The sequence below is a fragment of the Trichechus manatus genome, unplaced genomic scaffold (genome assembly GCF_000243295.1).
Source record: "Trichechus manatus latirostris isolate Lorelei unplaced genomic scaffold, TriManLat1.0 scaffold00005, whole genome shotgun sequence".
Taxonomy (NCBI): domain Eukaryota; kingdom Metazoa; phylum Chordata; class Mammalia; order Sirenia; family Trichechidae; genus Trichechus; species Trichechus manatus.
In genome coordinates, this window is record NW_004443941.1 from 19,601,121 (window position 1) to 19,622,893 (window position 21,773).

Sequence of the window (21,773 nt, forward strand, 5' to 3'; positions counted from 1 at the left end):
GCTAGAATTGCCTGCATCTTCTTTCCTCCAATAGGAAAGAGCAAATGAGGAGCCTGGGCAGGAGCCCACCAATAACAGCCTTCCTTTCATCCTCTGAAAGGCATGGTCTTTCCTTGGCCCAAGGTGAAGTTCCTCTTCTTGAGAGCCCCTAGGCTCAGGGAGGATCCCCATTGGGCCAGACCGTCTTTTAGCAGTGTGCATTATTATACGCTGAGTGGCATCTACTTCTAACTCACTGTGTATCCTCCTTGGGACAGATAGTGTCTAACGCCAGCAAGACAGAGAATTCTCATTGTAGACAAAGCCTCCACATTTCACTTGCTATGTTTCCTTTGGTTCCATTATTCACTTTTTCTAACATTTCAAGCATAAAAGGATGATACTTAAAAAATTATGAATGTGCTTTTCTTTTTTGCCTTTATGAGCACATGACCTTCATCTTCATTGGCCTGGGGCCTCCATCTCTCCTCAGAAGAAAATAGGATTAAGGTTTGATATAAACAGAATGAACAGAGAAAAAATGAGGTAATACTTGGCATCTGACATGCTAAATAGGATTATGCAGCAGGTCAAAAGTCTTCTTAACCAGGTCGTTCTATTGACAGCATATTTTTTCCGGATTCCCTCATCCCCCTCCTTGACCATGGAGTTTCATGTAATGGGTGCCCACGCAAAGAAGAGTTTCAGGCCCTTCCTCCCTGCCCAGGGGATTCTGGGAAGGGAACTGAAAGGAGAGCAAACAAGGGGAGCCAAGCAGTCAGATCCAGCCCACTCCCCTCTCTCTAGGCTTTGCTTCCAGAGCAGGAGACTCAGCAGACAAGAGGAGGGAACCCCAGAGAAAAGGACTCTTGTCTATTCTCCGACTTGGAACTCTGGGAAGAAGCAAATCAACCTGGGCCTCTGTCTGTGACAACAGAGCTCGGAATTTCATCTCTCACAGCCAACTTCAGGTCCATAGGGCCTGGGTGCTGAATGGCGAGCCAGCAGGCCTGCTGGGGCCCACAACAGTACCTTGAGGAGACTCCGCAGGAGAGAGGGGAAGCTCTCTGGGTCTGTAGCCAGGAAGATGGAAGGTACAGTGGTGCTGGGCGGTCAATGGCACAGCAGGGGCTCTGGCCAGACCAAGATGGACTGGACTATGAGCTTCGTAAACTCAGATTGAAGTGCAATAAGTGGGGAGAGGACAAAGGACATTGTCTGGAGACCAGAGACCACCACATCCCAGGATCCCAATGCCTTCCTCCTGCCAGAATGTCACATGAGCTGCCCTCCACTGTCCATACATCCCGACACCATCCTAGTGGTAGAAGCTGGGGGCAGCAACCTGAGAACTGAGCACTTTCATGCAGGAGTAACTAAATTACATCACTTAATAGGGCAGGTTGAACAGTCTGGTCCCTCCATTTTAAATCAAGTGGAACATTTAATTGTCTTCCTCAGTAATTATTAGATGGAGGTTGGGAGAACGGCCAGATTATATACAAAGTAAGGGAATTGCTTTTTTCTGCACAGATAATTGTAGTGTGAGTTAAATTTTCAACCCTGTTGCACACACAAAGATAGAGGACCCACCACTGCCCCCAGCTGGCCTTTCTCATTAAAGACAATGACCCCAGTAAAGGACCGCTTCTGGCTTCTGGATCCCAGATGGCCTCCCCAGGTGCTGTGGGACATGGCTGCGGTAGACTGGGACAAGTTTTCCTTTCATCCCCAGGGCTCACATCAGCCTTCATGGGCTCCCACACACCCCGGGTCCCCTCACTCCTCGTATGTCTGTGCTTTTTGGGGAGAGGAACAAGGTTTGAAGTCCCTGTTTTCCAGGCCTTTCCTGTCCACGGGAGCTTGGATTTAGGGCCCCCAGCCCTACTGGCCAGTGTCTCAGAGGCTGTTCAGATCTCTCCGTCCTCTGACCCCTTTCTTGCCAAAGGAGGTGGAAGCATGGGATGTGAGTTGAGTGGTGAATTGATCCAATGTCCTGCACACTGTGCATATGTGTTGAGGGGTGGGGTCAACACATGCAGAGGGCAAGGCTGCCACCTGCTGGTGCCATGAGGAGAAACAGCCTAGGTGGGGAACCACACCCCATTAGGCTCTGAAGGAAAAGCATCAAAATATCTTGCACTTAAATTATTTACTTTCCTTTTTCCAAACAGTTTCTCACCTGTATCGTGTACCATCATATATCAAGGTCCTTGGGTGGTGTAAATGGTTTGCACTCAGCTGCTAACCTAAAGGTTGGTGGTTCGAACCCACCCAGAGGAACAAAAGGCCTGGCGATCTGCTTCCATTACAATTACAGCCAAGAAACCCTTACGGGGCAGTTCTCCCGTGTAACATATGGGGTCACCATGAGTCAGAATCAACTCCACAGCAACTAACCACAACAACAAACGCTGGCTGGAGCAAGATCATCAATCAGCCAGTTTTATGGATGAGGAAACTGAGATCCAAGAAAGAGTGGAATGTTGTCTGAGATCACATGATCAGGTATCACTTAAAGGTCACACTTAGTCTCCTGCCTCCCAGAGCTGTGTCCCCTACTCAGTGCTCAGATCAGGATGTCCCAGGACATGTGAGGAGGGCCCACTTATGAAGACGTTTTATAGGGCAGTCTCCAGCATCCAGGAAGATGGAGTGAGGGGGAGGCATGCACAGCCTCCTGCTGGGACTTCAGCACCAGGCAGCTGCCCAGGACCTGATGTATGCACACAGCAACTCCGTTTCCTAAGGAGTCACACACATTACTGCATTTCAGCCATTTCAGCACCATTGTCTGAAACGCAACAAGGGCAGGCCGGCTGCCAGGGGACCCGGACTAACACCTGTCTTGCTTAACTGGTCTCCTCCATATCCCAGAATGCCCACCCCACCTGGGCCCACCTTGGTCCCTGTTCAGAGTTCTCAGGCTTATGGCCTCTTTCGCTCCCTGGCCCCCTGGCTCCCAGGTCTGGATCCTGCAGTCTGCTGTGTAGGACTCCTCCAGTCCCAGGCTGCCCTCCAGATCTCCCAGATTCCCCACACTCACTCCATACCCCGGGACACTTGCATCGTTGACCCAACTGACAAGGGCGCCCAGGCTGTACCACCTTCCTCCCATCCCTGCTGCGGAGCCAGTTTCCCCAGGCTGTCTTTCCAGAGGCTTCTGTGAGTGACTGCCAGATGGTGAGCGATGACAGATGACAGAACTGGGGATGGATCTGAGGCCATTGTCCTCCAAATGTACTGAACGGAGTGGCCACACCTGCCCACTGCTCCATCTCTTAATCACATCACTAAAAACACATCTCTGAGGTGAATTAGAGCAAAATATGGAGCCATGAAAAAACAGCTGAAGAAAAAGACTACTGATCTCAGGATGAGCAATGACCTTCCCAGCAGAGACAAGCTCACACCGGGAGGGGCGTGGTTTCAGAAGACATGGAAACTTCTGTACGTCAACACCACCTCAAAATGTAAGGCAAGTGGCCCTCGGGCGGGAAAGTTTTCACATCACCAAGGGTGACATATATAATATTTTTTTTCCCATGAATTGTCTTCTAACGTTCTTAGCTGCTTTTCTGTTGGGGCCATTAGTTTTTTATATATATATATATATTTAACAGGAAAAGTTTACCTATACTGAACTCTGTGAATTTGGAGCCTGTGAGTGTAGTACCTATTAATAAAAAAAAAAAAAAAAAGGTTTCTATTTTAAATAAAATCAAACAAACTCTTTTAATTGATTCTATTTGAACAGTTGATGAATGAAATTTTAGGACCAAAAAAAGGACATTCCAAAGGAGAATTTCTGTCACAGCCCTCAGCCCAGAAACAAGAGAAAAGCAGAACTGTGAAGCTGAAGAAGTTTGTCTTCAGCAGCCTTCTCCTCTGCTTTCTGCTTGGCACAGAGGTTAAGAGTTCAGCCGCTAACCAAAAAGCCCGCAGTGCGAATCCACCAGCCGCTCCTTGGAAACCCCATAGGGCAGTTCTCCTCTGTCCTATAGAGTCACTATGAGTTGGAATCAAATCCTTGGCAATGAGTTTTATTTTTTGGGGGGGGAGTCCCATTCCCAAGCACTTCTTTCCCAAAACCTTCCAGTGCTGTCCTTCACTCTCTTTTTTCCCCCACCATCCGAATCTGCTCTCCTGTGGGCTTTGCTAAATCCATCTGTGCTAAGGGGCTATGGATGCCTCGAGGAGCTGCCCACTCTAGGCAGCTTCCACGAGCAGGAACAACACTCTAGCCTTTGGGTTCGGTCACCATGTTATATTCTGACGCCAGCCCTGCATGCCTGCCTGCTGTTAAGCACTTGATACATAGCAGTCACGACTGGGCAGTTACATAACCTAGCTAGTGAGGGCTTTAAAGGAGCGTTAAAGGTTTGTTGTGGGTGGTGGTCTTCGATGAGAATCTAGAAGGGCTGAGTCCTGTGTTGGGGCCATAGAATGAGTCCTTAGATACAAAGCAGGTGGTAATAGAGTCAGCTCCCAAGGGCCAGCATCCCCGGAGCCATTTTTCCACAGGGCAAGAGATAGGATGAGGACATTTTTGTGTGAGCAGGCAGGCAGGCAGGTAGACAGGCAGCCGGCTCGGGGCTGTCTCTTCCCTGGTTTGGGGGACCAGGATTCCTGACTTTCCTCCTTGCTCCTGCTTCTTCCAGCGCCACGCCTTCACTTGGCCAAAACAGTCTGTAGGACAGAAAAAAGAAAAGAAAAGCCTCTTCTCTGCCCTGTCGCCCCTCCCACCCCCCGCCCCGACCCTGGTGGAGCAACTCTCCATCTGTCCTGGTGTGTCGGGCACACACTGGGCGATGACTTGGACCACTGCTCCAAGCCCATTATTCCCAGGGCACAGTCCTTGCCCCTCCTCCTGAGAGCGGCGCGGTGGACACCCTTACTGCGACAACTCTGCACTGGACTCTGCATTGGACCTCACCTCTGCTGCGGAGGACTTCGTTGCTCAAACATCCCACCAGATGTCCTTCTCTCCTCTCTCATTTTGACTCAGCAGAGTCCGGGAAAGACAGAAAGCTACGGACAGGCCCCGAGTTGCCCTGAAGGCTGCGGATGAAATACCCCCGGGGGGTCGGCCCTGTGGCTGGTCCTGCGCAGGCTCCAGCGCTAAGGGTAGCTTTCTAACGCAGAGCCACAGCGCCCCCTCGTGGTTGAGAGCCACCTGTGCATCCAAACCTTAGCCTGCCCAAAGAAACCACCTGAATGTCTCCTCGTTAGCCACTTCACTGTCTAGTTACTGGGGTCTTCTCTATATTCCAGGACAGCCCAACCCCGAGAACTGAGGGACAACTGTGATGATGAGGTCCTGGCCACATCTCTAATTCCCATAGCAAAACACCTAGAAAGGGCTTGCGCTTCTGTGTCAGGCAGACTTTGAGTCCCTCCAAGAGTCTCTGTTTAGCAGGTGTCTGAGCTTGGGTGATTATATAGCTTCATTGAGCCTCAGCGTCCTCATCTCTAAAGTGGGAATAAGAAAAAAGCTGCTGGAGGAATAAATTAGGTTACAAAGGGCCCAGATCTGTGGCTGGCTCATTGCAGGTGTTCAATCAATACTGATTTCCTTTCCTTCTATGTCTGGGCATGGTGCCTGGGAGACTAGACCCATTTCTACCTCAGTTCCTCCAAGAAACCATTCCCAGCTACTTCATCCCGCCACAATTTGCCTTGCTGAGCCCCTTCACTTATGGTGAACGACCAACCCAGTTTGCTGGGGAATGAGGGATTTCCTGGGATGCGGGGATTTCAGGACTAAAACTGGGGAAGTCTGGGGCAAACCAGACGAGCTGGTCACCCCAGTCCTTAGTTCCCTCCTGGTCTAGCTGTAGGACTTCATAAGTAGAATCAACAGACTCTCTGGGGCTGTATGCAGCCCGGGAATCTGCATTGTCACAGCTGTCCAGGTGATTCCTGAGAACACTGACCTTTGAGAGCTACCGTTTCAACATTCTGCGGTTGTGTTTCCTTATTGGTTTCTAGTGTGAGTGCCACTCCTCAACTAGACAGTCAGCCACCCAAGGCACCGACGCTGTCAGTGACAAGACCTTGGAAATACTCCCAAGAACGTTCTACAAGCCAGGCTCCAGACTAGAATCTGCAAAGTAAACCAGCATCAATGGGCACATGTTCTCAACTCAGCTTTAGAGTTTGGGCCTATGTGTTGCTTCCCTATTATGTTTTCATCATTCATGAAGTATTTAGTGTGTACCTACTGATTCGGCACAGTAGGAACTTATATCCTAGTGGTGGGAGATAAACAATTAATACTTATATAAAACTGATAACTTTAGTCAGTAGTAAATACAACAAGAAAGAGGCAAATAGGGTGATGTGATGGGAGGGACAACGTTAGAAGGCATCTCTGAGGAGGCGATGTTTGGCTGAGACCTGAAGGTTGAGGAGCCTACCACCCTAAGATTTGGAGAAAGGTGTTCCAGAAGGAATAGCTATTGCAAAGAACCCAAGGCAGAAACAAGGAATAGAACAACTGGAGTGGCTGGAGCAGAGCGAGCCAGGTAGAGTGATAGGAGGTAAGGATGGAGCGGTAGGTGGGACATGCAGGCACAAGGGGCCTTCTGGACCCCTGCAAGAGTCCAGATTTTATTCTGCATGCAATGGAAAGACATTAATTGTTTTAAGCAATGGAATGACAGAATCTGACTTGTGTTATTAAAGGTTTATTTGGGATCCTGTGTGGAGCAGGGACTGGAGGGAGAAAAGAAAGAGAAGGAGGAAGACAGGGAGGCTACTGCAGCAGTCTGAGTGGGAGATGAGAGAATCAGCAGATGCAGAGTGAGGAGGAATACTGGAGGAAGACGCAAAGGACATGCGGCTGGGTTAGGTGTGGGGCGCTGAAAGCGTACAATCGAGGCTGTCTCCTAAGTTTTCTACCTGCAAACCCAGGCGAATGGATAATAGGGCTATTTCATGAGATGGGAAAGTCTGGGGGAGGAAAAGGTTTGGGAGGGAAAAAAATCCAAAGTTGTCTTTTGAATATATGAAGTTTAAGATGTCGATGAGTCATCCAGGGGAGGTGGCGCGTGGGCAGGTAGAAGGAGCTGGGCTTTGTACAAAGTACAAGGAGGTATAATTTGGTTGACTTGGTTCCCAGGCCAGTTTAATAAATTGAAAAGGTTATAGTAACTTTTAGCCTTGCCAGGAAAAAAAAAAAAAAAATGTTTCTTTTTGCCTTCTGAAAGGAATTCTCATTACAAAATTTAAAAAATTTATCATCAAAGTAAAATGACATTTTAAATAATAAAAACTGCATTTGTTATGGCTTCTTTTGGTTACAAGTGATAGAAACCAAATCTAACTGGCTGTCACGGATTGAATTGTGTCCCTCAGAAATATCTGTCAACTTGGCTTGGTCATGATTCCTAGTACTGTGTCATTGTCCACCATTTTGTCATCTGATGTGATTTTCCTGTGTGTGGTAATTCCTACCTCTATGATGTTAATGAGGTGAGATAAGAAGTAGTTATGTTAATGAGGCAGGACTCAATCTACAAGATTAGGTTTTAAGCCAATCTCTTTTGAGATATAAAAGAGAGAAGCAAGCAGAGAGACATGGGGACCTCATACCACCAAGAAACAAGAGCCAGGAGAACAGTACATCCTTTGGACCCAGGTTCCCTGCACTGAAGAAGCTCCTGGACCAGGAATATTGATGACAAGGACCTTCCCCCAGAGCTGACAGAGAGAAAGCCTTCCCCTGGAGCTGATGCCCTGAATTTGGACTTCTAGCCTGCTAGACTGTAAGAGAGTAAAATTCTGTTTGTTGAAGCCATCCACTTGTGGTATTTCTGTTATAGCAACGCTAGATAACTAAGACACTGGCTTATGGAAAAAGGTGACTTTTTTGGCTCATACAATCAAATCACAGAAGGTGCATGAGTGAAACTAGTCTTAAGAATCAGAGACTCAAACACCTTCATATCTCTCTATCTCTTGTTCTTACTTCTTTCTAAACATAGCCTTAATTATCCCAGGCCAAATATCTCAACAAGGCCAGAAAGATGGCTTCTGGGAGCTGTGGGGAGATCTGGATTTATATCGTTTACATTTCTAAATGGAAAGGAAAAGGAACTCTTCCCAACCAACTCAAGATAGAAAAATCCCATGGAAGGACTCTGATTGGATTATTTAGGGTCATATGCCCATCTCTGAATCAACAAGGGGAATCAACCAGACTGGTAGTGTGCACACCGTGTTCAAAGGTGCACAGTATGTTACCAAAAGAAAGGGGGAAAGGATGCTGGGAGAAAGGATGCCAGGAGAAAGGATGCTGGGCAAATAATCATGAAATCTACTGCACAATATCACTTTTCTAAAAATAGAACTAAGACTCATATAGCTAAAAGAGATCTTGGAAGTCTCACTAGTCTCCCAACCATAGCAAGACTCTCTTCTACAACATCTCAGCTTTTGCTTGATCACAGTTAAAGCTGAGAATCAAACTCCTTCACCAGTCAACCCATCCCATTTCTCAACACTTTAAAAAAGTAAATTTGCTCCCCTGTAGTTTTCACGAGTGATTTTGCACATTTGGAAAATTATATATATTGTCCCCTGGACGAGCAATTCCACTCCTAGAATCTATTCCAAAGATATATTAGAAAATATTCAAAATGATGTATGAATAAACATCTTCATTGCAGCACTACAAAAGCAAAAGCCTGGAAACAACCCAAACGTTTAGAGAACTGGTTGAGTAAACTGTGGTACATCCATATGCATGGAGTACTATGCAGCCGTGATAAGGAATGAGGGAGATTCCTGTCTGAAACTTTGAAATGATCTTCAGAACAAACTATTAGTGAATAAGCAAGGAATAGAAAAGCTTTTGAATATGAAGAAAAGGAAGTAGAATACAAACATACACGTGTGTCTGCTTGTATTTTTTAAAAGAAACAATAGACAGATAACCCAAAAACTAATTTAAAAAACGATTACGTATAGAGACAAAGAAGAAACAGGATGGAGGACACAAGCATATAAGTTAAGCTTCTATGAATTAACCTTGTTGTATAGTTTTGGCTTCAGAGGCATGTAAATGTTTTAGATAAATAAGCTAAAATTAGATAAGAAGAAAAAAAGTCATCCTTAAAAAAGTAAAACAAACTGAATCAAATGACATTCACTGTATATCAAATTGGAAACATAGCCATACAGAGAAAAAAAATATTTTTGCATTAAAATACAGTATTTTGAATATTAAACCACAGACAATAAGAATCACAAAGGATCTTAAACTGCACTCAGTAACCTTATTGTTAAAAAATTTGAGATTAGTATGTGAGGGTGTGTGTGTGCGCATGCACATATGCATGTAGTAGGGTAAGCAAATAAGTAATTATGTAAAAACTGAAAAGAACTAATACTTTCAGGGCAAGGGAAAAGAGAGCCAATTATAAAATTAAAAGGTATAAATTCTGTCATCTTAAATTTGAATTGGAAATACCACTATAAACCAGGCTTTATTTTTCTCTGCATAAAAAATATAGATTTCCTAATTTTGTCCACTGAAAAGACCTAGAAAATATGGTAACCAAGGAAAAGCAATAAGCAACTCTAGCACACAGATTGTGGTCTCTAAATAAAATTTCTCAACAAGAGGAATGAGGCTCCTGGGAGACATGATTGATTTCAAATTTAAAGAAAAAATGTATAAAACAACCTTGGAATATCTTGTTGTGCCAGAAAACATGGAGCCTATCAAAGATCTGAGATCATGTCAAAAAGACCAAGGAACTAACTTGATAGGATTTCCACTGGCCAAACATGGGACAAATTAAGCATCAACAACGATAACAGGGTCAATTAATCAAGAGAACATAACAATCGTAAACATTTATGCACCCGATAACAGAGCTTCAAACTACATGAAGCAGAAAAAGATAGACTAAAAGGAGAAAGAGAAAAAGCTACCATGATAGTTGGTCATTTTCATACCTTTCTCTCAATAATAAAACAAGTAGTCAGAAAATCAGTAAGGATATGGAAGACTTGAACAACATTATAAACAAACCGGATATAACTGACATTGATAGAACACTCTTCCCAATAACAGCACAGTATGTATTCTTTTCAAGTGAATCAGAACATTTACCAAGATAGACGATATTCTGGGTCATAGAACAAGTCCCAAGAAATTTAAAAGGATTTAAATAAATGAAAAGTATGATCTCTGACTACAAAGGAATTACACTAGAAATCGATAGCGGAAAGATATCTGAAAAATCCCTAAATATTTGGAAACTAAGTTACATGCTTTTAAATAATTCATAGGTCAGAGAGAAAATGAAAAGAAAATCAGAACATATTTTGAAGTGAACTGAAATGAAAATATAACAAACAACTCAGAAAAGGATGGTGAGAATGGTTGCACAACTCTAAGAATGTAATCAATGTCACCGAATTGTACATGTAGGTATTGAACTGGTGCATGTTTTTGCTGTGTATATTCTCAACAACAGCAAAATGAAAACATATCGCAAGTTGTGTGAGGCAGCTAAATCAGTGCTTAGCGGAAAATTTAAAGCACCAAATACCTATATTGGAAAAGAAGGGTGCTAAATCAATTATTTCTATTTCCATATTAAGAAAGGCAAAGAAGAGAAAATTAAAACCAATGTAAGCAAGAGAAATAATAAAATGAGGACAGAAACCAATAAAATAAAAAACAGAAAAGCAATAGAGAAAGTAAATGAAACTAAAAGCTGGCTCTTTGGGAAGATAAAAGTGAAAAAGGTCTAGTCAAACTGATCAGGAAAAAAAGAGGGGAGGGGGAAACACAAATTACTAACATCAAGAATTAAGGAGGACATAAAACAATATGTGTACTGACTGTTTAATGAGAAATTACTTGTTCTGTAAACCTTCATCTAAAGTACAATAAAAATAAAATATTATTTAAAAAAACAATTAAGGAGGGGACATCACTACAGAGTCTACAGATTATAAAAGAGGTAAGAATGGAATATCATGGATAACTTTATGCCAACAAATTCAACAAATTGGATGAAATAGACAAATTTATTGAAAGTCACAAAATACCAAACGTCAATCAAGAATAAATAGATAACCTGAATAGCCCTATAGCTATTACAGAAATTGAATTTGTATGGTTTAAAAAAACAAAGAAATATCTTCCCACAAAGAAAACTGTAGGCCCACAGCTGTTGAATTCTGCCAAATATTTAAGGAAGAAATAATAGAAGACTTGTACAGTAAAAACTACAAAACATTGCTGAAAGAAATTAAAGTTCTAAATAAATGAAGAGCTATACCAGGTTTATGAGTTCAGAAGACTCAACATTGTTAAGAATGCAATTCTCCTCATATTGATCCATAGATTCAACAGAATTCTTATCAAAATCCCAAAACGTTTTTTCATAGAAACTGGCAAGCTGATCCTAAAATTTATATGGAAATGCCAAGGACCTAGAATGGTCAAAACGGTTTTGGAAAAGGAACAACCTTGGAAGACTTACACTACCTGATCGCCAAACTTACTATAAAGCTACAGTAATCAACAAAATGGTGTTGGTATAAATATAGGCATATAGATCAATAGAACAGAATAGAGAGTCCAGAAATAAACCAACATATTTATGGCAAATTTATTTTTGACAAAGATGCCAAGGCAATTCCATCAGGAAAGGAAAATCTTTTCAACAAATTGGATAGCCGTATACCAAAAAAAAAAAGGAATTCAGACCATTGCCTCACACCATACACAAAAAAATAACTCAAAATGGAGTATACACCTAACGGTAAAACATAGAAAAAATCTTAGTGATCTTGGGCTAGGCAAAGATTTCCTAGATGCGACACCAAAAGTATGAACTATAATAGAAAAAAGTTGATGGTATCGTTAAGAAAATGAAAGCCTAAGCCACAAACTTAGAAAAAAATATTTACAAAACATATCCAACAAAGGATTTATATCTAGAATATACAAAAAATTCTTACAACTCAATAATAAAAAGACCGCCCAATGTTAAACAAATGGAGAGAAGACTGGAACAGAAATTTACCAAAGAAGAGATCTGAATATCTAATAAGCACATGAAAAGCTACTCAAAATCATTAATGCAGTTTATTTGTACATCAATTACAACTCAGAAAGGCTGTAAGATAAAAAATTAAAAAAAAAAACAACCTAACTGGTCGCTTTTGGTAGTTGCTAAGGTATCAACTCACAATTCTAAAGACTGGTTAAAAAAAGTGTGGGTAGGGGTAGACGAAGCAATTGTCCAGTCTTTTCTATCTGAAGTATGCATTAGGAAAACCGAACAGTTGATAGTAAAAAAAGGATTTTTTAGAACCACTGTCATAAATGCAGAATAAATAACTGAATTAGAAAACTACTATTGTACATCCTGGTGGTGCTGTGGTTAAGAGCTCGGCTGCTAACCAAAAAGGTCAGCAGTTCGAATTCACCAGCTGCTCCTTGGAAACCCTATAGGGTAGTTCTCCTCTGTCCTATAGGGTCACTATGAGTCGGAATCGACTCAATGGCAATAGGTTTTGTTTTGTTTTTCTTTTTGTACATCCTAATAAAATAATACTCCTACACAAAGATCATCAATGGCTGCTATAACCATTAGGTTAGAGGCTGATGAAGAATTTTGTAATGGATGGATTAGGCTGATCACATCTGAAATCACTGATCAAAATTAACATCACCAAATGTGGGACAACCCAATATTAGGTACTTCCTGTTGTTACATAATAGTACACAGCACCTCCAGAATATATTTTTGAAAAGAACATTGAATCTGAGTATTATAAACTTCTAGATCTAATCATCATGTTATGGTAAGTATAGGGAATTGAGGAACATGTTAAAGGGCACTGTGAGGATACAATCAGCCAAATTATGTGCAAAATCTTATAGGTCAACAAATAAGTGTCATAAAAGAGGGCGGGGGAGAGAGAATTGACATAGATAAATAAGACTTTAAAGATATATTGATCAAATGCATTGTGTGGACTTTAGATCTTAATTCAAGCAAACCAACTGTAAAAAAATCTTTCCAAAACAAGTGTGAAAATTTGAACAGACTAGGTATTAAATGACGTTAAGCAATTATTATTAATCTTGATAGATGTAATAATGGTACTGTGGTTATGCTTTTTTTTAAAAAGTGCTTACCTGTTGGATATACACACTGAAGTATTTATAAGTTAAATTATAGGATATCTTGGGCTTCCTCTAAAATATTCCAGAGGTGGTGTCAGGGACGGGGGAGGGTATTGCGGGAAGGAGATAGATAAACAAAGTTGACCATTCTTGAAACCACTGATACATAAACCAAACCATTGCCATTGAGTGGATTTTGACTCTTAAGAGACCCTATAGGTCAGAGTAGAACTGCCCCATAGTTTTCCAAGGATCGGCTGGTGGATTTGAACTGCTAACCTTTTGGTTAGCAGTCAACTTCTTAACCACTACGCCATCAGGGCTCCACACGGGGGTTAAATATACTATTCTCTCTACTTTTGTGTATGCTTGAAACTTTCCATAATAAAGAATTGGGGTTTTATCTTCCTTTGTTGGGTTTTAAATATGCTGACTCATACAGATCACAGTCCTCTGGCTATGTTCTGCCCTACTGGGAGTTCAACAGGAGTATTCTCTTCCTTTATCCATAGAGAGGCCACACACTCAGTGTTTGTAGGATGCAAATGAGTGAAATGAGTCAGGCTCAAAGAAACAGCAAAACAAGCAGGTGGTTCAGTGCCAGCTGGCATCCACCTCTGTGTGGGGGATTAATGGAGAGTGGTGGGGATCGTGGCAAACCGAAGGTCACATGCCCATACAAAGTGGCAGCCAATGTTACCATGCGGGAATAAGGGCCCCAGATGGCCAGGTCTTCTGATTTTTTATTAGAAGCTGGAAATCTGAGCATTTATGTGAAGTTTCCCAATATGCAGGTAAATGACTTTAAAAAATTGTAAACACTTGGCAAGTCAGCACTGGAAGGCCAAACAAAACCAGGCTGCCGGCTAGATTTGTTCCACAGCCTGCTGTTTTGTGATCTGCGACACCACAGCATGTCCCCAGTAATGCATTAACAATTGGTTGGCATTCTTAGTGGTTGGGTCACACTGTGAACACAACTGAAGTTGCACACATTTGAAATTCCCAGCTTTCTTACAGGCAAACAGCTATCAGCCAGGCATCCCACGCGCTGAACTTTGAACTAAACATAGACTTCCAATTATCTCTATTAAATTGCATCTTGTTGCTTGTCAGAAACATTTGACTTTGGATTGACTCTACTCTTCCTCCAAATTCTACTGAACCTGTACTCCTTTTTAGCTTTTGTGTAACTCACAGTTTTGGTTTAAGTCTTCATCAAATCATCTACAAAGCTAATGTCAGCCTGGGGTAGTAAGGCTTCTCTCTTGCTGGGAGGCCCGGGGGGTGGGGAGGGAAGGGTGTCTGTGACTGTTCAGCTCAACTCCAACCCACCTTGCAAGTTTTTCCACCTCAGATTTGTCCATCTTACTTCTTGAAACCACCACACATTATATACAGGCCTAATGTAGTGGTCTTGTGGTAATAGTAAAGCCACTTTCTTATATGTGTAAGTATTTTATAGGGTTTTTTTTTTTTTTTTTAGGTCCCTAGGTGGCACAAACAGTTTGTGCTCAACTACTAATGTAAAGTTTGGCAGTTCGAACCCACCCAGTGCCACCATGGAAGAAAGGCCTGGCAATCTGCTTCCATAAAGAGTACGTAAAGAAAACCCTGTGGAGCAATTCTACTCTGTAACACACGGAGTCATCATGAGTTGAAACTGAGTCAGTGGCAACAGGGTTTGGGTTTGTTTTTTCTTTTTTTTTTTTAATACTTTTTAAAGCATTTCCCATAATTTTTTTCCCATACAAAAATTTATACATACATTGTTATGTGACTCTAATTGCTCTCCCCATACTGTGACAGCACACTCCTCCTTTCCACCCGATTCCCCACGTCCATTCAACCAGCTCCTAACCCTCTCTGCCTTCCCATCTCACCTCGCATTTCCCATAATTTTATGACTTGATTTTTATCACCTACTACAATCTTAAACCCCTATGTGTCTGTCGTTTTGTCGTACCGTGGGGGCTTGTGTGTTGCTGTGATGCTGGAAGCTTTGCCACCGGTATTTCAAATACCAGCAGGGTCACCCATGGCAGACAGGTTTCAGCTAAGCTTCCAGACTAAGGCTAGGAAGAAGGACCCAGGAGTCTACTTCTGAAAAGAATTAGCCAGTGAAAACCTTATGAATAGCAACAGAACACGGTCTGATATAGTGCCGGAAGATGAGCTTCCCAGGTTGGAAGGCACTCAAAAGACGACTGAGGAAGAGCTGCCTTCTCAAATTAGAGTCCACCTTAATGACGTGGATGGAGTCAAGCTTTCACGACCTTCATTTGTTGATGTGGCATGACTCAAAATGAGAAGAAACAGCTGCAAACATCCATTAATAATCGGAACATGGAATGTACGAAGTATGAATCCAGGAAAATTGGAAATTGTCAGAAATGAAATAGAATGCATAAACATCGATATCCTAGGCATTAGTGAGCTGAAATGGACTGGTATTGGCCATTTTGAATTGGATAATCCTATGGTCTACTACGCTGGGAATGACAACTTGAAGAGGAATGGCACTGCATTAATCGTCAAAAAGAACAATTCAAGATCTATCCTGAAGTACAACGCTGTCAGTGATAGAATAATATCCATACACCTACAAGGAAGACCAGTTAATATGACTATTATTCAAATTTACACACCAACTACTAAGGCCAAAGATGAAGAAATTGAAAATTTTTACCAGCTTCTGCAGTCTGAAATTGATAATATGCAATCAGGATGCATTGATAATTGACGGTGACTGGAATGCAAAAGTTGGAAACAAAGAAGAAGGATCGGTAGTTGGAAAATATGGCCTTGGTGACAGAAACGATGCCAGAGATCGCATGATAGAATTTTTCAAGACCAATGACTTCTTCATTGCAAATACCTTTTTTCACCATCGTAAACAGTGACTATACACACGGACTTTGCCACATGGAATACACAGGAATCAAATCGACTACATCTGTGGAAAGAGACAATGGAAAAGCTCAATATCATCAGTCAGAACAAGGCCAGGGGCCGACTGCGGAAAAGACCATCAATTGCTCACATGCAAGTTGAACTTGAAACTGAAGAAAATTAGAACAAGTCCACAACAGCCAAAGTACATCCTTGAGTACATCCCACCTAAATTTAGAGACCATCTCAAGAATAGATTTGACGCGTTGAACACTAATGACCGAAGACCAGACAAGTTGTGGAATGACATCAAGGACATCATACATGAAGAAAGCAAGAGGTCATTAAAAAGACAAGAAAGAAAGAAAAGACCAAAATGGATGTCAGAAGAGACTCTGAAACTTGCTCTTAAATGTCGAGTAGCTAAAGCGAAAGGAAGAAATGATGAAGTCAAAAAACTGAACAGAAGATTTCAAAGAGCAGCTCAAGAAGACAAAGTAAAGTATTATAATGACATGTGCAAAGAGCTTGAGATAGAAAACCAAAAGGGAAGAACACGCTCAGCATTTCTCAAGCTGAAAGAACTGAATAAAAAATTCAAGCCTCGAGTTGCAATACTGAAGGATTCTATGGGCAAACTATTGAACGACGCAGGAAGCAACAAAAGAAGATGGAAGGAATACACAGAGTCATTACACCAAAAAGAACTGGTTGACTTTCAACCATTTCAAGAGGTAGCATATGATCAGGAGCCGCTGGTACTGAAGGAAGAAGTCCAAGCTGCATTGAAGGCATTGTCAAAAAACAATGACAGAATATCAATTGAGATGTTTCAACAAACGGAAGCAGTGCTGGAAGTGCTCACTTGTCTATGCCAAGAAATTTGGAAGACAGCTGCCTAGCCAACTGACTGGAAGAGATCCATATTTATGCCTATTCCCAAGAGAGGTGACCCAACCGAATGTGGAAATTATCAAACAATATCATTAATATCACACACAAGTAAAATTTTGCTGAAGATCATTCAAAAGCAGCTGCAGCAGTATGTCGACAGGGAACTGCCAGAAATTCAGACCAGATTCAGAAGAGGATGTGGAACCAGGGATATCATTGCTGATGTCAGACGGATCCTGGCTGAAAGCAGAGAATACTAGAAAGATGTTTATCTGTGTTTCATTGGCTATACAAAGGTATTCGATCGTGTGGATCATAACAAATTACGGATAACATTGCAAAGAATGGGAATTCCAGAACACTTAATTGTACTCATGAGGAAATTGTACATAGATCATAAGGCAGTTATTCAGACAGAACAAGGGGATACTTCATGGTTTAAAGTCAGGAAAGGTGTGCGTCAGGATTGTATCCTTTTACCATACGTATTCAATCTGTATGCTGAGCAAATAATTCCAGAAACTGGACTATATGAAGAAGAACGGGGCATCAGGATTGGAGGAAGACTCATTAACAATCTGCATTATGCAGATGACACAACCTTGCTTGCTGAAAGAGAAGAGGACTTGAAGCGCTTACTGATGAAGAAGAGGAAGACCCTCAACAAGACAATTTGACACAGTGGCTGCAACGATGGGCTCAAGCATAACGATTGTGAGGATGGCATTGGACTGGGCAGTGTTTCATTCTGTGGTGCATAATGTCGCTATGAGTCAGAACTACTTGATGGCACCTAACAACAACAATCTTAAAAATGCATATCAATATCACATGAAGATGGTAGACTACAAACCTGCCAACAGTCTGTTTGTCTGTAACCCACCAATAATTTCCTAACTGAGGATTTCCAGGTTAAATAGAGAAAGAGCAGCTAGTTTAGCTTCCTTCCCTCCCACCCAACCATCTTACAAGACAAACGGTTCCAGAACCACCCCATTCCAGCAGCAACCAGCAGTAAGAGAAACAACATTTAAAAGGAAAAATGCCATGAAAGGTGTCAGAAAAAGGAACGAGCTGCTTCATGAAGAAGTGAAATCCAGATGCTAGAATTTTTCAAATAGGAGCAGGGGTTTTGTAGAAGGGATTCCTCCTTGGATGGGAAGTTGGTCAGAGTGATCTTCCATTCATTTATTTATGTCCATGTATGGAACCTGCTCTGTGCTTTAGCTCTCGGAAGCACCTGACCAGGGATGTCAGATGAGTAACCCTGCACTGAGTAACCCGAGAAGATCAGAAACTCACCCTTGGCAAATTTGACCATGTTTATGCTTTTATCAGGGCTTCCAATCCGTTCTTCCTGACTGAGTCATGGCCCTGACCGAGGAAGTGAAATCGGAACAGACCCAAATTTTTTACACGTTTTAAATTGAAGTGAACTAAAATGATAACCGGACCGGGAAAAATTACAGGTAGAAACCCTGCTAGAAACTTAATCTCCCTGTTAGAAAACAAGGGCAGCTTTGGTGTTGCATAGCAACCAAAACTCTTGCTCTACTGGATTTTGAGCAGAGTCGGAAACAGTGATGCCTTACTCAAAGATGGCCCGCCTACAAAGGGCTTTGAAGGTGTGTGGCTCTCCACAGTCCTGCCAATAAGCCAATCTCACCTATCAGCCTCCTGAAAAGACTGCTAAACCTCTTCTACATCTCCCAACTGGTTCCAACCGTGGAAGCCCTGGCTTGTATATGAGTCAGAAATTGACTCCACTGCAACTAATTAATTTTAAATTAATTTTAAATTAATTCCCTTTTAAAAAGCAATTTTCAGTAAAAGAAATATATATGTATTTTTTAATGCCAACCTTTTCTCCATTGTTCAAAAATGGACAGAGATGATATTTGTTTCCAGACCCAGGATAGGTCCTGCTGAGAATGAGTCTGGGAGCCACAGGAGGAGGAACTGGCTGCCGGGTAGGTGCCTGAGGTTTCCCATTCTGAATCTGGGGCTGAGGTGGGTGAGAGGAACCAAACGCTTGGGTTGGTGGACGAGGAAACACGTAAGAGCCCCACCCTCCACCCTCTTTCTCTGAGCTCTCTTGGTTTGCTTTTCACCACTCTCGTACTTCCATCCCAGAATTTAACAACCAGCACATCCATAAAAACAGGTGGACACCACCCTTTTGGGAGAACGCATCTGGAAGGCCTCCTACTCCCAACTAAACTTGTCCCTGGCTTTGCCCACACATCCTGGGAATGTGCGGCAGAGCCCACCTACCCAGGACTCACCACACCCAACCCTTGGCAAAGTAGCCCCCGCGCCTCACTGGAGTTTTCTTGTGCTTGCTTCCAGAATCAGCTGGCCACTGAGGAAAAGTCTGATTTCCAGCCCCCTCGGGCCCACCCCCGCCCCGAGGCGGACTTCCGAACCCGGGATTTGTTGTCTGCAGGAAAGGACACTCGCCATTTGGCTATCCCTAGAAAACGTCTCCTCTCTGGTCTTCCAGTGTATTCCACCATTCTAGCCTCAATGCGGGTAACTGACAAAAAGGCACGCAGTGGGGAAAGAGAATCACCCCAGGCAAATTTCAAAAGCTGCCCGATTCTGCCCAGGGACCGCTGGGTGCCTGGGTGAGGGAAAAGCGCTCGCGGTCTAGGGGGGTCTCTGCAGACTGGAGGGAGAAGGTAATAACTAGTTATTACTGATTAAAAGTGACAGGAGTTGTTGTCCCAGACCGCCCCCTCCCCCTAAGCCTCCACTAGCGCCCCCGCGTTCCCACCGGCCTCAGATCCCAACTCCCAGAGGCGGTCGGCCGGGCCCAGGCCCCTCCCTGGGCGAGGGGCAGCAGCCACATCCCCTGGCCTCAACCCGGCACAGGGAGCTGGGGCGTTGCCTGCCGCGTGGAGCGTCCTGGGACTTTGGATCCTGACGCCCAGGCAGGCGCTGCATCACCGATGAGCGTCCCGGACACCCGTCCGCATACCCGGTACTATTATCAGAGTTCTGTTAATAGACCCTCCTAAGACGAGAAACAGGAGGGAGCAGTGAGTGGATGTCAGGGTTGGAGGGTCTGGGTGGCACGCGGCGGCACTAAGAAGCGTGGCATGCGAGCAGTAGGCTCCACCGCGAGCTGCTTCCTGCTGAGCAGGACAAGCACTCGGAGCGGGTAGACAGGAACTCAGGAGGCTAAAGACTAACTCCTTCCTTCCGACAAGGAGATGAAATGGGAACTCCTTCCTTCCGACAAGGAGATAAAATGGGAACTCCTTCCTTCCGACAAGGAGATAAAATGGGGGGGAGGGGGTACGTGCATCCAAAACAGTTGTGCTCCAGGTGAGGCTCGAACTCACAACCTCGGCATTGCTCTGCATGTACTGCTGTATAAGTACCGCGCGCTAACCGATTGCGCCACTGGAGCTCCGGTCACCCGCTCTCGCGATTGCTCTATCAGGGTACACTCAGCCCAGTGTGAGCCTCCGCGGAGCATGCGCAGCGGGAATGAACCGGGCCCTGAGGCCTCAGGAGCTTCAGGCAGCGGCTGTTTGGCTACGGCCCGGCGGCTCCTGACCGAGTGAGCCGGGGAATCCTGCCGGTGTCTCCCTTGGGGGTAAAGGTGCCGATTAGCAAATCATGACAGGCAAGCTATCGAGCCTTGAAAAGAGTGCAGCCCGCAGCCTGGGCCAGAGGCAGAGGAGACGCCCCAGCTCCTGCAGTGGGAAACCACCGACGCTCCCTCTATGGGGCTTTGCCTCCCGGGAGCGGGCCGGCAGGGGGCAGAGCCTAACCCCCAGAAGCCAGACTTGGCGACCGGGAGACAAGGCTTGCTGCTGTGGCGACGCGGGCGGAAGGATGGGACCGAGCGGGGCGGCCGCGTCTCACCCGGCTGCGGACACCCGAGGTCTGCGGCTCCCTGCCCCGCGCCGACGGTGAGAAGGAAAGCAGGGTCTTTACTTCTGGAGGTCGCGCCATCTGTAGGAGCCGGAAAACCTTTGAGCGTATCCTGTGCTTCCAAATGGGAAGCGAGCGCCACGGGAGCAGCAGCAGGGAGCCGCCGGGCCAGGGGTGGGGCCGAGCGCGCCCTCCCGTGGCGAAGTGCGCGAGCAGCCCATCCAGGCCAGACTGCCCACAGCCGGTCAGGTTTTCCACTGCCCCTTTTTCCTTTCTGAACAGGACGCTGGGGACACTCCAGGCCGAAAGCGTGTCCTCAAAATCATGTCGTGCCATGGGCATCCCGAGGACACAAACTCGGGCCTTCAAGAGGCTGCAGACTAGGCTCCACCTGTTTTAGTGGGCTGCAAAGTGTTTTGTTTTGATGTTAAAAACTGATTTCCAATATTTAAAATCAAGATATCTCATGCAATATCTGAGTATCCCAATCAAAAGCAAAAATCTGCGAGTGATCCGAGTTCCAGAACGGGGAGAAAACAGAAAACACAGGATCATTGACGAATTGCTGACAGAAAACTTCCCCAATATCATGAAAGATGAAAAGCTAACCGTCCAAGAAGCTCAACGAAGCCCGTATTAGATAGACCCCCAAAAGAAAATCACCAAGGCGTATCGTAATCACAGTCGCTAAAACCAAAGACGAACAAAGAATCCTGAGAGCTGCTTGAGAAAAACAAAAAAAATCACATACAGAGGAGAAACAGTAAGACTAAGCTCGGATTATTCGGCAGAAATCATGCAGGCAAGAAGGCAATGGGATGACATGTATAAAACCTTGAAAGAAAAAAATTGCCAGCCAAGAATAATATATCCTGCAAAATCCTCATTCAAATATGATGGTGAAATTAGGTCATTTCCAGATAAACAGAAATTAAGGGACTATGTAAAAACCAAACCAAAC

At 43.9% G+C, this 21,773-nt stretch overlaps 1 non-coding gene across 1 annotated transcript; it reads right to left on the reverse strand.

The window, feature by feature from the left end:
* Positions 1–20,249: 20,249 nt before the first annotated feature.
* On the reverse strand, positions 20,250–20,342 carry TRNAI-UAU (transfer RNA isoleucine (anticodon UAU)). Its single transcript is given in 2 exon segments — positions 20,250–20,285; positions 20,305–20,342. It is a non-coding gene; the product is annotated as a tRNA-Ile (tRNA).
* Positions 20,343–21,773: the final 1,431 nt, after the last annotated feature.